The sequence below is a fragment of the Panicum virgatum genome, chromosome 9N, assembly GCF_016808335.1.
Source record: "Panicum virgatum strain AP13 chromosome 9N, P.virgatum_v5, whole genome shotgun sequence".
NCBI classification, from domain to species: Eukaryota; Viridiplantae; Streptophyta; class Magnoliopsida; order Poales; family Poaceae; genus Panicum; species Panicum virgatum.
Genome location: NC_053153.1, coordinates 4,368,262 through 4,386,288, shown reverse-complemented (window position 1 = coordinate 4,386,288; position 18,027 = coordinate 4,368,262).

Here is an 18,027-nt window from a genome sequence, read left to right as displayed (position 1 = left end):
AAAATCAATTCTAGAACCCCGCGCTAGTGATCCTGAAGAATCTAATAAGACCCGTGACTGCGCGATTAGAAGATGGTTACTGTAGCATCACTGCAGCCAATCATCGCTTAATTACCGTTATTAGATTCGTCGCGAAAAGTTACATCCATTTTTTTAAAAAAATTTATAAATAAATTTCATTTAATACTTCATGTAAATTTTTTTAAAAAAACGTGCACGCTAGTTTTGAAAAATGCCAGATAAGGCCAGAGGGGGTGCAGGGCAGAAAAGCCAAGGGGCGTAGCTAGGAGCTAGGCCTAGGACCTAGGGTTCTAGAGGCCCAGGGGACCTAGACAGCCACCGCTGCAGAGCTGGTGGCGTGAGTAGGGGGTGTCAGGGCAGGGGGAGGGTGCTGCGCAGTGCATACTGCAGGAGGAGGCAGGAAAAAGAGATGGGAAAAAAGATTTGCATTGCGTCGGTTTGATGGATGGATCGGGCGATGGGGAATCAAGGCAAACCCAGCCGTACCCCATGCGGGCTCGGCCGTTTTAATGGGCGCCACCTTTATGATTCAGCCTTGCTTTTGTGATGCAGCTTTTCATACAGTAGCAATGCTTAAGGACGTGTTCAAGACACTCGTATCATCAAGCTTTCAATCCAGGAAATAAACCTGCAACTTTCGGTGACTTCGTGAGATATTTACCATAACAATTCGTGTGCAAAAACACATACCAGAGGCAATTGTATTCGGGAGCACCAACATATCATTTAAGAATAAAGAAGTAGAATGCAGATCCGTACAAATCTTTTGCCGTATAGTCCGCTTGTAATTTCGGTTGAGGTGTGCCTGCGCCTCTTTTGGCCCGCGTTGTAAGCTTTAAACTTCCTTTCTTCTTAATGAAATGCAACTCTCCTGCGTATTCTCGAAAAAAAAGATGATATAACATAAAAGAGGTAACACTCGATCTCTAAGGAGATTACAGAGAAGCAATAGTTTCATAATCTGCATTGAGATGAAACAATGGTCACATTGTTGATGTTTCCCTAAAACCCAATCAAACTCACACATAAGTCAACAACACTACTACAAAAAATAATTTACTGCGATCTTTTTTAGCACCTCTGAGGCAGACATAAAAAATAACTTTCTGTTAATGACCAGAATTAACTGAGACGGTCATTTATTATTAACACTCCACGCTACCTAAACTTTGAACACAAACAATCAAGGTCCATTTGTTTCAAAAAAAATCAAGCTCCAAAGGTGTGTTTGGTTGAGCTGTAGTTGTGAAACAAGTTGTTGTGAGTTGTGGCTATGGAAAAGCTGCTATGGGCCGTGAGCTGCGAGAAAAACGGCTAGGGTTTTTTGGAAACACTTACGAGCGAACCCCACGTGCCATTCACACTCCACCCTACTCAGCTCTCACCCTCTGTTACTGATGAGCGGACCCCACTCGCCAGCATCTTCTTCCTTCTTCCTCTCTCACGGATGAGCTCGTGCTGCCCGTCCTCCGGCCGGAGTTGCGGTGGAGCTAGGCCTGCGGTGGAGCTTTTTGCCCGTGGTGGGATCACGCGCCGGCGGCAGAGGATCCCGAATCTCCTTCCTCCCGTCGGTCTCCCTCGATCCATCCATTCTTCTGTAACATCCCCAAACTAATTTTGCTATAAATCATATTATCATGTGCATCATCATATAAATTTAAATTGAGTTTGGTTTGATTTCCGGAATGTCCGGATTTCAATCCGGAACCTTCGGGTTGGGCTGACCTGAAGTATCCGGGCTGAAACCCGGAGTATCCGGATTTACTGTAGCTAGACACGTGTCACCCTCACATCACTTATTTGCCACCTCACCTCTCTGGCCCCACGTGTCATCCACAGCCTCCCCCATACACTAGCACACCCCTCTTCCCAGCTCACTCTCTCTCCCTCCTCACTCTCTCCAACCCCTCTCTCTCTCTCAAGCTCAAGCCATGGAGGTGCTCCCTCTCCTCCCCCACAATTGAAGCCCCCACCTCGCCAGAGCTTCGCCGGAGGATGCCGGAGATCGACACCGGCGAGCTGCACCACCTTCCCTTCATCTTCTTCCTTGGAGCTTGGAGCTTCCCCAAGCTATTCCTCCATCTTCTTCAAGCTCCAAGCAAGGAGGACAAGCTCGAGCTGCACCAAACCATTCCCACCATCTTCAAGACCTTGCTAGTGTTGCACTTGTCGCCGGTAAGCCCATCCCCTTCCCCCGATCCATCTCCATTGCTCTAGGTTTTGAGCCATTAGAACACCTTCACCATTGATGACCTAGAGCTCTCAAACCCTAATGCATGTTGGATTTAGCTACCAAAATAGACTCCCCACGTTCCTACGAACCTTTAGAAATAAACCTCACCCCAAACCGAGGTCGGAATCGCCGGGAACAGACTTTTCAATGTTCATACGCCGAGCTGCCGGAAAGTCCGGAGTTACTGTAAAAAAGTCTGGGGCCCGGACTATCCGGGGCTGAAACGCGGACTATCCGGGGTTGACTATCCGGAGTGTCCGGACTGAAGTCCAGAGTATCCGGGAACCCCTATAATATGGCCCTTTGATAGATATTTAGTCCCATTGCTTTTAGTTATACTTGATCCCCATATGTACTATATATGTAGCCTCTTTTATCATGGTTTTGCACTAATAAATCATGCTTCTCATATCATATGCATCTCATAGCAATCATTCATGGTATATTTACTTGTCAAGCATCATTGCACTCGTGTAGAGACCGTGACGCCGGATCAAGAGGAGTGTGAGCACGAGTCGGAGCCCGTGGGAGACGACACTATCTTTGTGACTCAAGGCAAGCACCTAAGCATTCTTCTATCCCATATTTTGGATCAACAAAGTTTATATATGTGTCTTGATTGTGCATGAGTTAGTATCTATGTATATATATCAATTCTTGCTTAGAATCTATTTGATGCATTACCAACCTTGCCTAGGATAACCCCTCCTAGTTGAGTATGTTTGTTAGGCATCACGAATTATATGCTTAGCCTTGCATAGTTATGGTAGAAGTCGAGAGGTGGCAAGGTCACCACCGCTCGCGAGTTATAGGATATAATGTTTGATTCTACTTAGTTAGTCAATGATGAATAAAATTGAGCAACTATGAATGGTGATTCGGACTTGGGCAAGTGTGGTAGATCCATGTTGAGAGTGGAACTCAAATGGTTAGACTTGCTTGAGTTGATTAAGGACCAATGCGTAATCGTTTTGATACTTGAGCACTTTTTTCGTACGAACCACATGCTTAATTATGGGAAGGTAAACCAACTAGTATGAGTCACACCTTGCCTTGATCGGATTCGGTGCGGGTCATGATGGAGTGTGATCGGCGGTTCCGGTGTACTTGTCCTTCTCGACCGTTCGCTCATAGCTGGTTGTGTTTGTGTGAAGGGTTGAGGCATGAATCAACACTTATCCTTGGCCATGAGTATGGTCGTTGGTCTTGTCCTCGTGTGGGTAAAGTTGTACACCCCTACAGGGTTTTTGATCTATTGCAATAGCCGCGCTCTCGGACATTGAGCACGCTCTTGTACTTTGACTTTAACGTAGAGTCACCAATTGGAGTTCATGGAAGATTGAGCTTATGATACATGATCACTTTATTTATGCAATTTCATTGATGTATGCCTTAGAGATCATAGATGCTATGTCTTTTGCTTCTTATAACTTAATCAAAGTAGATGCTTTTTATGCAAATTAAATACCATGACCCATCCTTACTACTAACCAAATGCATTCTCCTTGAGGTCTGGCAAGTATATACCCATATCGGATAAGTCCTGCGAGTACCCTTAGTACTCATGGTGCTATCGTTTAAGTTGTTGCAGGTGAGACGCACCCGGAGGCCGTATTTGGCTACTTCTACCCCGTGGACGGAGGTGCGGGTGAGGAGTAGATGGCCGGTGGCTACGAGAAGGGCACTATCGGCATATAGTGTTACATTCTATTTTGCGTATGCATGGAGTGCGTGTAGTAGAACTTTTCCGCTGCAAACTCTGAAAACTTAATGCAATGTACTTTGAACCTCTTTGTAATATAAACTTGTGTGTGGATGTGCTTATATAATGGTATTAATGTTGTGCTAGTGGAGTGTGTTTAAATCCTCGGCGCCGCTCATGACACATTCCAAGGACTACCGGGGTTGGTCCTCTCTAATTGAGTTGATCAATGGATGATGACTCGATTAGACGGGATTAACTTGGGCAGGTTCCTGTTGATGCTCACTAACGACCATTTCCAAGCGTCAACTTGATCAGAAAATCATGAGAGTTTGCATTTCTTACACGCATCCTTATCCAATAAAGTTCCTAAATAACACTTTACCTTTTAGAATATGCAAGTTGTGTTTTCAAGCTAATATGCAGGTTACAAGCACACTTTGGCTCGACACAAAATCACAGAAAATATCAGAGTACCGATTCAGACTCAAATGGACCAAGTGAAGCCCAAGAACTGAAGCAAACCCAGTTGGGGCAGGCCGTGCCTCAACTTTAGGACAAGGGGAGACCAAGACAAGCCCACTCCAGGAAGTTGGGGGCGGTTGGCGGCCCGAGGAGGTCGACCGACCTACCTGGTCGGCCGGCCAGGCCCGTGGGCCCCACCGCCTCAACCAAGGCACGTGGCGCTTCCTTGTTGGCTCACAACGTCGGTTTGGGGTGGTGCGGCTGGTGGCTCCCTGCTATAAATACAAGGGGGGGTAAAGAATAACACACACAAACCACACACCTCTTCCTCTCTTACATTCCTTGCATAGTCTTTAGGCTTAGTGGAGTTTAGGAGAAGTCTAGGAGTCATCGAGTCACCGGAGTTGCTCGAGAGTCTGGTATGGGTTCATCTCTAGCTCTCTCTTGTAATATTCTGTCGTTTGTAATAGAATTAGACTATGGTTACCGATATCTGCTTGACGTATATTCTGAGTTATCGAGTATATGCTTCTTGTCATGGTTGCGTTATTATTCAATGCTTGCATTGTGTTGGCGCTCCTTAAGTACCCATTTTATCCCTTGTTTATCCTTGATAATGGCATGAATTTAATATCAAAATCACTAACCGTCCTAACCCTGGCCTAATTATTAGTCATTTTCACATTTGCATATATATTTTGGAGGAACTTCGTTTTTGCAGGTTTTTGGCCTATTTTGGAGCATGAAATGACGAGGCCCGTGATCGAGCGCTAACACGGAGAAAGACGAAGGCCAAAGCCTAAAGGAAGGACCAAAGCCCATGTTGATTCGAAGCCCATTCATGCACATCCATCCTCCAAGAGAGCCCAAAGGACCAAGCCCACAAAGATGAGATCAAGATACTTCGGGATTAAGCAAAGCAAATAAAGATTTAAGGAAGGATTCCCTATCCTATCCTTTCCTTGAAGATATCTCCAAGTTAACGACGTCCAATGGGGTGCAATCGTGAAGGACATAAACTCTAGAAGATGCGAGAAGTCTACACGCGAAAGATGAGACTGAGGCTGGCCCGAAAGAGGGTAGGCCGGCCGGCCTAGGCCCATGAGGCCGGCCGGCCTAGCCCGTTTCCGAGGCGGTTCGGCCTCCCCTCCGACCGGTGGCTTCCTCGGCTTATAAATAGCTCGCACCTTATTCAACTCGGGGAATCAATCCACCCAGAACTCGACGAAAACATAGGGCCAAGACCGGAGTGACGCGAACAGCCGCCGCAAGTCTTCGAGGGTACCTAAGAGATGGCTTAGGCCACCCCTAGCCGCCATGGCCTCCCTGCGAGGTTGTGCCATGGTGGAGTTCGGGAGTCACCCCTACATTCGTCGGGGTATGTACACACACGATGGTGATATCAATCTACTCTTTATTCTAGATGTCTCGACTTTGGTCTACTTCAATGCATCCATATGTTCATAGTAAGATTAGATCTATTCGTGGTGATTAGTCTATATCTTGCGGATACGTTGAGGTAGCGTGTTTTAGCTAGTTGGTTGATTACCCCGGTGTGGTGACAGCATGGCGGAGGGAAAAATTCTAGCGACGACATGATGTGGAATAGGATAGATGGCGAGTACCATGGGAGTCGTTGCACGGCCACCAAGAGGAGGAGCTTCGAGTAAGAGCACTTGGTGGGCGTTTGGGGTAAAGCTTTGGGAAACCTTAGGCGTCGACACGCACCTCGCACCAGTGACCTTGGGAAAGTAGGCCGCTTGCGAGCCGCCTTTCTGAGAGAAGATTTCGTGTACCTTTAGTTGAGATGCAATCTATGTTTTGATCACCTTTTTTACTAGAACTGTACCTAGAGACGATAGGCCCTAGCTCCTTGGTTGTGTTATCTCATCTACGGTTGTGGGTGTGATGAACACTTATGCTTCATTCATATCTATCAAGTGTTCAGTTTATATGCAATCTTCGCTTCATGTTTCGGATAGGTTCGATAGGTTAGATGGTAAACCCTAGTCGATTCGCTTCCGATCCACGGATTGATAAACCTTGGGGGAGTACTCTAAGGGAAAAGCTACCACGATCCGTGCGCTTACGGTACGTAAATTGGGGCTCTAAGGAGTGTCAACACATTGCATGATCACCCTGTGCTGGAGATGGTTAGTCTTTTGTTCTTAGAACTTTATCAACTGCTCCAGTATTCGTATGATTGCTCTAGTGTGATGTCTGTCCATCTGGAGGGTGGGGGCTCCGCGCGGGACACTAGAGTATCCCTTACTAGTGTAGACATGGTGTCTAGATTAGCTAAGAGTTGCTGGATGTCAACTATACCCACGGTTTGTAGAGGTAGCCGGCAGGTGGTGACAGCCCAGTCCGTGCCTTTTAGTAATCCTCCACGTTCGGTATGGGGGGTAGGAGGTACATAAAGTCACCGGGGTGTATGGGCTCCTCCCGTTACTTCAATAGCGATCTCCCTGTTGTGTAGTTTAATCTCTGACGAGCTAATTAATGTGAAAGTGTAGATATAGCTAGCCTAGCACAGCTGACTCGAGCTCTGACTTTTACCTTGCTCCCGGCCTAAAGTAACCTTTATTCTTTTATCCAAGAGAGTAGTTTGTGTCTGTGTCACACTACCTCCTACCATGTTATTATCTTACCCCTATTTATGCATGAGAATATCCAATCTAGATAGAGCTCACCAACTGATCTATATATTCTCTCACTCATCGCCTTCCCTGCGGAAATATAAATGACACCCCGGTATACTCTCGGGTAAAATGCTACAGCGGTATTCCGTGTGCTTGCGGATCTATTCGTGGTTCATAAAATACTGCCGTTCCAAATTGGCGTCTGCGGGCGTCATCGCTAGGTGACGTTGGTAGGCGCCAACAGGCATTTTTGGCGCCGTTGCCGGGGTGTAAGGATCACCGGGGTATCCGACCCTATAGGGGGAGGGGGTGAATAGGGTCGCTAATCGCTTTTTAACCTAGGGTTCAAACTACTTGCATAAGATAAACCTAACACATCCTATACATACTAGTTATGACTAAGGTTTATCTTTGCTATTCTCTACTTACCCCAAAAAACTTGCAACCTATAGCCAAACCTAAACAAACTAACTAGAAAAGTAAAGGCACGCAAGATAAAGTAAATGTGGAAACGTAATATGGTAAGTAAAGAGGTAAGTGCAAGAGGGATGCAAACTCCCGAGTAGACACGGTCATGTAACGTGGTTCGGCACAAATGCCTACGTCCACGGGACACCGAGGCTCTTTCGATCACCGTCTTGCACTACGCCACCAAGGCGATGCCGGCAAGCAAAGGCAAGTGCCCACAAGACACCGAGTCTCGTGCACCGCCACCGTCTCTCTCGGTCACCCAGCCGAAATCCACGGAGCTTCTCCACCAAGGAGGGGGTCTCCCCTTCCCCCGCACAAAGTGTCGTTGCCACTCCACACCAAGTCGGAGGGTCACACGACGGAGCACAAGGATTGCTTGCCGCAGCAAGACTTCTCTCAAGGGAGCTCTCACAAGAACTAATCCCTATTACAAGCACTAAGCACTCTCACAAGTGTGCTTAAGCCTATATGATGTACAATGAAGCTATATGGTGGTTGGAGATGATCTTGAACTCTTGCATGCTTCCTTGGTCTCCAACACTCTCAAATGAGCCATGTGGTGGTATATATATAGCCCACACACCCCAAACTAGCCATTGGAAAAAGGCTGACAAAAAGCGCTATCACCGGTTAAACCGATGCTCCCGTTTTTGTCATCACCGGTTTAACCGGTGAGTGCATTTTCCAACTAGCCGTTATACTTCAACGGCTACCTAAATCGACCGACGTAATCAACCGATGCAGCGTCGGTTTAACCGGTGAGTGTAGTTGCTGAAAAACTAAATCTCTGGACAACTGCACCGACGTTCACCAATATCAAGCGTCGGTTCATCCGGTGTATAGATTTTGCCTCAGCTGCTGAGTTCATTGCACCGACGTATTCAACTTTCCTAGCGTCGGTTCAACCGGTGTTACCAAAACTCCCAGACGTGCTCCAAGTCAATGCACTGATGTATGTAATTTTTTTAGCGTCGGTTCAACCGGTGATACTAAAATATCTCTGTCTTGATTGTTTTGACTTGGTTTCTTCACGGTCTCTTTAATCTTCGCTACCACCGTAGGGGCGGCCCTTTGGGCCTTGCTACACCTATCTTTTCTTTATCATCTCTTGAACCTAAAAGCCTGAGAATGGTCATCTCAACAATCATATTAGTCCAAGTGTTGTGTGTGTCATCAATCGCCAAAACATTATATTGAAATATGGCATGAGAGTCCATTTTCGCTACACGGGGAAGGCACAAAGTGAAATATATAGACATAGTTGTGAACAAAATCGAAATTGGTATTCGCTCGCTAAACAGGTTAACTTGGCTTTGTTTTCTTGTCTTCGTTGATATGAAAACAGGGTAGTGTATGACCGGTTTCGACTTGCCGTAAAACTTTCATTCCAATCCAGAATCACTTTTGAGGAGGACGCGAGCTCGTCTCGTATCACCTCGGAGATCACTCTCGGCAGTTGATCCAGTCATCGCATTGTCGTCAGCTCCTAGAGCTATGGCCCAGAAGACACTCTGTGATTACTCTGCTCCGTCTGCTAGCCGGGTCCCGACTGGACCCGAGGTTAATACCGAAGGAGAAAATTTCGAGATCAAAACGGGTCTCATTACGATGGTGCAGGCCAGCCCATTTTGTGGCAGGGCCAATGAGGGTGCCAGCGCTCATCTCCAGCAGTTCCTGGAGCTCTGCAGTACTTTTGTTATCAATGGTGTATCACAAGATGCAATCCGGCTCCGTTTGTTTCCGTTTTCTCTCTTAGTTAGAGCGAAGCAATGTTTTTATGCTAATAAGGCTGATGTGGATACTTGGGACAAATGTGCCAACTGCCAAGGCGTTCCTCTCGAAGTTCTTCCCGACGGGCAAAACCAATGCTCTTCGTGGTCGGATTTCGAACTTCCAGCAGGCATCAAATGAGTCAATTCCGGAAGCTTGGGAGAGGCTTCAGGAGTATATTCTGGCGTGTCCGCACCATGGAATGGATAATTGGCTCATTCTACAGAACTTCTACAACGGGTTGACACAGTCATCCTGTGATCATGTGGATGCCGCTGTGGGTGGAGCTTTCTTCTCGCTGACCATTGAAAGAGCTACATCATTCATCGAGAAGATGGTTTCCAACCAAGGTTGGAGCGATGATCGCCTCCAACCGCGCCAGCGAGGTATGCACTCCGTCAAGGAGGCCGACATGCTCACTATGAAGATTGATCTTCTCCTCAAGAAATTTGAGGATTATTCCCAAGATAATGCTCAAATGCAAACACTTCAAGCCTTGGAAACTCGCATGACGTGCGAGGTCTGCGGGAATGTTGGACATTCGGGCGACAATTGCCCAGAAACCCAAGAAGAAGCTCTATTCCTCAATAGCAATGGGTTTCGTCCTCAAGGAGGTCAGGGGTGGAATCAACCATGCCCATATTACCAAGGAGGTAATGAGAATTCAAATTCTTTCGGTCCTAACCAGCATACCTTGAGAGATCTTGTCTACGGCCAAACGAAGATCAATGAGTCCCTTCTGAAGAAGTTGGCCGCTACAAACAAATCTATGGAGACCATCCATGCCAAGATGGACGGATTCTCCACTGTTATGAAGAACCATCTGAGTTTCAATAAGGCGCTAGAAACTCAATTGGCTCAACTAGCTGCTGAACTAGGGAAGATTTCGGGGCAACCCAAATCAACTCTAGAAAGCATGAATGTCATCAAAGCTATGTGGAAAGAGCCCCTTAGCAGGACATCCCTCAGCTATGCAGAGAAGCTCACACGCCCAAGAAGAGGTGCGTGGGGCGAGTTGGCAGCCACAATAAGAGAAGATCCCGGAACCCCAGTGATCAGCTGCTCAATCTTTGATTATGAATTTGTTCACGCCCTTTGTGACCTTGGAGCCAGCGTTAACATCATGCCCAAGGTGACTTTCGAGAAGCTAGGCTATCCATCAATTTCCCCTACCACTATGTGTGTTCAGCTGGCAGATTCCACGATAAGATATCCAGAAGGAGTTGTGGAAAGGTTAATGGTAAAAGTCAAGAATACTTACATATTGGTGGACTTCGTAGTCCTTGATATGGAAGGAGATCTTGGAATTCCACTCATACTTGGGTGACCATTCCTCAATGATGCAAATGCCAGAATTGATGTGGGGAGAGGAAGAATCAGCCTCTGTATTAGGGGAAGGACCATGAAATTTAAATTCCAAAAGAAGAAAGAGGTGTTCCTGATTCATGAGGATAGTGAGAAACAAGAGCTATGGGCAGAGCCCGGTTGGGATGATCAAGACTATCACCCCTCTTCCAAGCCAGCTTGGGAGCATTGGGAAATTCATACTCCACCAAATGAGCTAGTAGAAGATGATCAGAAGATCCCTGATTTCATCACCAATACAGTATGGGAAGATCTAGAATCTTCTATCCAACATCTGAGGATCCTGTTCCTGCGCCGCCTACGCCACCAAAGAAGACCAAGAAGGTGTGGTGCAAGAAGAACAAGACGTCATTGACCGCTACTACTTCTCGAGGTACGGACGAAACGACCTCAACTTGATCAGGTACGGAGAAAGGTCCTGCTTTTTTACCCTAAACTAAGAGCTAGCTTGGGGGAGGTTCCCTCCCTTAAGTCAAATGTACATTTATTTACTTTCAATAAAAATTAATAAAAACTTCCAAAAATAAAATAAAAATTTACTGCTTTATTTCCCTTTTCCATGATGCACGGTAAGAATGTTTTAACTCCCTTTTGATAAGTTGAAAAGATGAGTTTTGCTTTGCTCTATCATGTCTGTTGTGCCTAGTTTGAAAATAAGAGTTCTCTTGAGTTTATATTCGTTGGTTATACAAATATGTTGCCAATAAACCTGAAAGTTCTGTGGGTTACATATGCTTGATCCGAGTCTAAGTTGTTGTGAGTTTAGATATGGTAAATAAGATTATGCAAACTTATTCTAGTGATGCTTGAAGTCTGGAGCTGCTTTCAAAAAAAGATTTTTTTAAAAAAAAAGTTAAAACGCAAGTTTCCCAGCGATATGCAATGTCCTACCAAAGCCATATGTCATATTCCATGAAAAACCCTTATACATATGCTGCTTGATATTCTGTTGAGTTTTGTTAAATTGGGTGACCCCAGTAAGATGCTCTTCATGGTTTCTCGATCATAAGCACGTACACGTCCCATCCATTTGTTATATTCCTACACTGGGAATAAGCACCACCATCCACTTCACATCTATAAATGCTCCATGTCTTGGTGATCTCTCTCGTAGAACATTCCTGAAATAAAATAAAGTCAGATTATGGTTGCCCTAAAAAGAAGAGAAAAGATGGCATGCCAAAGAAGCATGACCCCAAAAAAAGGGAGAGAAAAAGAGGGTAACCATGTCTCCAAAAAAGAAAAAGAGAGAGAGAGACAGGAATGATTCGAGAGAGAAAAGCCATTACCTCAAGGAGTAAGCTGTAACAGAACCGCCCAAATTAAACCGGTTTAAGTGCGCTAACTATCATCTTAATGGCTAATGAAATTACCACGCACTTAAAACGGTGTAATCCGGTCGTCTGTTGGGTTAAGAATCGAAAAACACTGGAAGTCTCGCACGAAGACGAGCACAGATGATTACAAGCAGACAACAATTCTCAAGTTTAACTTACAAGCAGAGCTTTACAAAATAAGTTTTAAACAAATTATCAGAGTTCAACATGCAGCAGAATTTAAGTAAAAGTTTAGTTTAGAAAAACAACGATAACTATGATGACGTGAGGACGTCACATCGAGCCCACCGATGTGATTCCTGGTTAGCTCCCACCAGTAGAAGTACCTGAAAACAGGGTGACAACAAGCCCTGAGTATACTAATACTCAGCAAGACTTACCTGACTATGGTATATACTTAGCCGACTCCTAGTATGCAAGGCTTTTGGCTCTGGGGTTTATTTTGCTGGAAAGCGACTAATAGCGGATCCTTATTTTCAATATTTTAGCTCAAGTTTTAACGTAACCGGTACCAACTAGGTTTGCATACATATCTAGAGCAAGCATGATATATCACATTAATCTTTCCAGAGTATCATCATCATATCATCATCATTCCATTCTCATTCCAATTCTTTACTACGATGTGACAAAGAGATCAAGGCTCTCATAACCGCGAGTCACGGCGAATCGATCTGATTTAACCTTGCAAGGTGGACCTAACCAACACGGCACGAATATGCCCCATCGGACTATACACACCAACCCTTCACATATGCACACTGAATAGCCGAACCGCCCTGCGACCCGGGACTGCTAGCCCCACCGATACCAATGAAGGGTCAGGCATGAGTTTTTATACTAGCTCCACTGGTGAAGACAGTATCAAGTCCGCCTACCGGTGCGCATGAGGTACTGAGCTTACCGGTTTTGACTACCTCCTACTTCCGGCATGTGGTTAGTACTATTCAATCCTCGATCAACACTGCCAACAACGGTATGGTCCTCAATCGACACAGACGGGGCCATCTAAGACACTAGGACCCTGTCCTGTTGCCATCACTTACATCTCAACATCATTCCCCGTCCGATCTCCATTTTTCTTTCCTCATTGATTTCTTCTCAAACAACTTTGCCATAAGTAACAAGATCCTATAACTCGCGTGTGACAGGAATCACTCGACTTCTACCGAAACCTATTTAAGCATTGTAGTACTAACAACCTGCACACTAGTAGAGTAACTCAGGAAACCTAGGGACTATGCATCTAAGGTTCCAATCAACTCCTAGAAACGTAAATGCACAATAATTATATAGTAAACATTGAATACTAAAATTAAGGGTTATGCTCCAGGGCTTGCCCTGCAGGTCAGCGGGGTTAGCGACTTCTTCGGGGGTGGATTCGACTGCGTCCTCCTGCTGCCCTCCTGCTTGCGGCTCCTGGATCGGCTCGGCAATCAGCTCGTAGGTGACTTCGGTTTCAGCATCTACACAGATAAAATATGCCATGCATGAGACTCATGAAATGACGCAATGCACTACACACAATGAAAGGCATGGACCAAACTCCAAAATCGTCTACGGAGCAACCTCACAACTAGGGTTACGACGGAAATGGTTTAGAACTGATGTACAGGCTTTGGTTCTAATGGCTTTTAGCCTGAAGTGTTTTCTATCAAGCAAAAGTTACTAAACTCGCTTCGAAGGATTAAATACAACCCTAGAACAACATGGATCAAAATAACCAGGGGCTTGTTTTGTTGCAAAAACACATGCATGAAAGAATTAATTACAACAATTATAATAGAAAATAGCCTAGCTAGGAACAAATTAAAAGCAAGTACCTAACTTGCAGATATGATCAAGCCATAAAAATTTATCAGAATAACATGATTTTGATAAAGCATGCCACACAATTTTTCCAACATTTATTGCTGACCGAAAACATTTATTTTAACTCTATCAAGTTAAACTAAACATAAATAGATTTACACCAAAGTGCACAGCACTAGCACATGAAATTTTTTACAGTGGATTACACATACAAAGATTAGGCTACTGCATAAATTTCATGATTTTTAGAACAATGAAACAGCAGGAATAAATTAATTAAGCTTGAGCACAAAAAAATCTAGTAGGGGCAAAACTAACATTTAACATCCATAGGTATTTTTTCTCTGAAGATCTCGATTTAAGCAACCCAACAAAATTTATTTTACATTTTTATCATTTTTTTACAACGAGATGAATAGTAGATTTTAACATCCATGGCGGCGTACGACGAACAGGGGAGCACACGAGATGAACAGTAACCGCATTTGACGGATTTTGACTCAACTTTGACCGATTGAAACTCAAGATTTCATATAAGAACTTGAAATTTGGCCAAAATAAAAGTTGTAGAGGAAGAAAAAATATAAAACTGTTATTTTAGGCGAAAGGTGATTTGAGGCTTGGATTAGGGAGAAAACGAGATCGAACTTAGCTAAACCGAAGTATACTATGCAAAACTCAATTAACACTAATGACCAAAATAGGATCATGATTAGCAAATTAAGCACAAAATTAACACCGGGGTGTTACATAAGCCATATTCATCCATTCATACACTTGCACCTTTTGATTGAGATTGCATGACTTGTTTCTCTATGGATCGTCTCTTTGACTTTACAATAAATAGAATACAAGTGTGCTCTATTCTTATCCTACCTTGAGCTCCACAATGGCTTGTAGTAGTAGGGAAGATCAAAGGCAAACACTACCCTGGTAAGAAAATACAAGATGAGTGCCTCGAGAGAGTTATCCTGGAGTTTTGCCTTGTTTTCAAAAAATCTTTCAAAAAAAATGTCTCCAGATGGATTGAGGATCTATCAACAAGTAAGTACTGCTTTATGCACCATTCTAACTCTCAACAGCCCAAGACAAGAAGACAGCTAAAAAGCCCCATGAGGGAGTAAGGTAATTAAGCAAAGGTATGCTAACCAACTTATTTAAGCTTATAGATGAATCTCTTTATTTCAGACTATGACATGACAGGTAAGATACGAGTCAAAGTGATTTTCTGATCAACAACCTGATTTGTCCTACTTTGCTCGGGACGAGCAAAGGACAGCTTGGGGGATCTTGTTGATGCTCACTAACGACAATTTTCAGGCGTCAACTTGATCAGAAAATCATGAGAGTTTACATTTCTTACACGCATCCTTATCCAATAAAGTTCCTAAATCACACTTTACCTTTTAGAATATACAAATTGTATTTTCAAGCTAATATGCAGGTTACAAGCACACTTTGGCCCGACACAAAATCATAGAAAATATCAGAGTACCAATTCAGGCTCAAATGGACCAAGTGAAGCCCAAGAACTGAAGTAAACCCAGCTGGGGCAGGCCGTCCCTCAACTTTAGGACAAGGGGAGACTAAGACAAGCCCACTCCAAAAAGTTGGGGGCGGTTGGCGGCCCGGGAAGGAAACCGACCTACCTGGTCGGGCGGCCAGGCCCGTGGGCCCCACCGCCTCAACCAAGGCACGTGGCGCTTCCCTGTTGGCTCACAACGTCGGTTTGGGGTGCTGCCGCTGGTGGCTCCCTGCTATAAATACAAGGGGGTAGAGAATAACACACACACACCACACATCTTCCTCTCTTGCATTCCTTGCATAGTCTTTAGGCTTTGTGGAGTTTAGGAGAAGTCTAGGAGTCATCGAGTCGCCGGAGTTGCTCGAGAGTTTGGTATGGGTTCATCTCTAACTCTCTCTTGTAATATTCGGTCGTTTGTAATAGAATTAGACTATGGTTACCGATATCTGTTTGAAGTATATTCTGAGTTATCGAGTATATGCTTCTTGTCTTGGTTGCATTATTATTCAATGCTTGCATTGCATGATCGCCCTGTGCTGGAGATGGTTAGTCTTTTGTTCTTAGAACTCTATCTACTGCTCCAGTATTCGTATGATTGTTCTAGTATGATGTCTGTCCATCCGGAGGGTGGGGGCTCCGCGCGGGATACTAGAGTATCCCTTACTAGTGTAGACATGGTGTCTAGATTAGCTAAGAGTTGCTAGATGTCAATTATACCCACGGTTTGTAGAGGTAGCCGGCAGGTGGTGACAGTTCTGTCCGTGCCTTTTAGTAATCCTCCACGTTCGGTATGAGGGATAGGAGTTACATAAAGTCGCCGGGGTGTACGGGCTCCTCCCGTTACTTCGATAGCGATCTCCCTGTTGTGTAGTTTAATCTCTGACGAGCTAACTAATAAGAAAGTGTAGATATAGCTAGCCTAGCACAGCTGACTCGAGCTTTGACTTTTACCTTGCTCCCGGTCTAAAGTAACATTTATTCTTTTATCCAAGAGAGTAGTTTGTGTGTGTGTCACACTACCTCCTACTATGTTATTATCTTACCCATGTTTATGCATGAGAATATCCAATCTAGATAGAGCTCACCAACTGATCTATATATTCTCTCACTCATCGTCTTCCCTGCGAAAATATAAATGACACCCTGTTATACTCCCGGATAAAATACTACAGCGGTATTCTATGTGCTTGCGGATCTATTCGTAATTCATGAAATACTGCCGTTCCAAATTAGCGTCTGCGGACGTCATCGCCAGATGACGTTGGTAGGCGCCAACAGTTCCTCACATCCGCCCCCCCCCCCCCCCCCCCCCCCGCCCCCCTCCATAGATCCCGAATTGATCAGGCGCCATGTCTAGCTCCTCCTCGCAGTCCCGATCCTCCGTCGGCAGCGCCAAAGCCGGAGTCCGCCCAGCCACCATTCGCCTCCGTGGCAACGGTCGCCGGAGTCCGTCCAGCCACCATTCGCCTCCGTGGCAACGGTCGCTAGCATGCACCACCACCGCGCCATCACTAGCGCCACGGACATGAAGGAGAAGTAGCTCCCGTTCGCGGCGTTGACCCTGCAGTCCTCGAGCTTTTACACGGCGGCCTCGGTGATGGAGCCGACGAACGCAGCTGAGGGCGGCATCGGCACCGGTGATCGGCGGCGGAGCTCGCTTGGTGAACATGCACACTTCTCTTTCCGTCTGGTGCGGAATCAAACCTGTATCCACTTATATGTGGCAGGTGGGTAATTTTTTTGGCCTAGAAGCTAGTGAAAGTAGGGGAAGATTCTTTCCGTCTGTGCAAGAGCTAGTTTTGGACAAAAACAACTATAGTTCTTGAGCGTTTTAGTTAACTTTTGACTTCAGGTTGGAAAGCCTAACCAAAGGCACTCTAACTGCCATGTTTGAGACGGATGGAAATGTGAAGATATACATACAAAAGCAACTGAACGAATACAACTGACCGCTAGAAATAAAGGATCACTACAAATTGAGGACATATTGTGCACGGGGATTATGATTCAAAATCTTGGGGCAGTAGTGCACCTTTTCAACTTAACAAATTATCACTAGCAATGTTGAAGGAATGGGCTTAATTAGGAAAGAAGCACATACTCATGCCATAGAAATAATCACCAGTAGTTGCAGTGATGTCATCAAACTAGAGCACACAGCAACATCGACCAGCCATACCAAAGCTCCTCTAGTCTAGTTAGTTAGAGGAGCTGAGGTACGGTCGTCCCCACGAGGTCGCGAGTTCGAATTCCAATTGGGACGAATTTCCGCTCGTGGGTAAAAAAAAATCCCCTCGCTGTGCTCGCCGTAAGGCTTGGCCCTCACAGGCATGGGCCAGGGTACGGGGATTTTTCCGCGACCGGGAGAAGCCGTGTTGCTTTCTCTTAATGAAAAACGGTGGGGTCCGTTCACCCCTCCGGCTGCGTTTTTTAACATCGACCAGCCCTGCATCACCAGCTGCAGCAGATTCTGAATTCACGGCTTTGCTTGAGAATAACTTCTACGCACTTTGCAGTCACATGCACATCCAGTTCTTGCACAGTGCCGCGACTGCTGAGTACTGAGCCAGGGTACTGTGTGCCGAGACTGCAAACATCGAACTTAACCCAAGAGACTCTTAACGCTATCTGTTGCAAATAAACACATTCATTTTACTAGGACCATACAGAAAAAGCTCAGTATC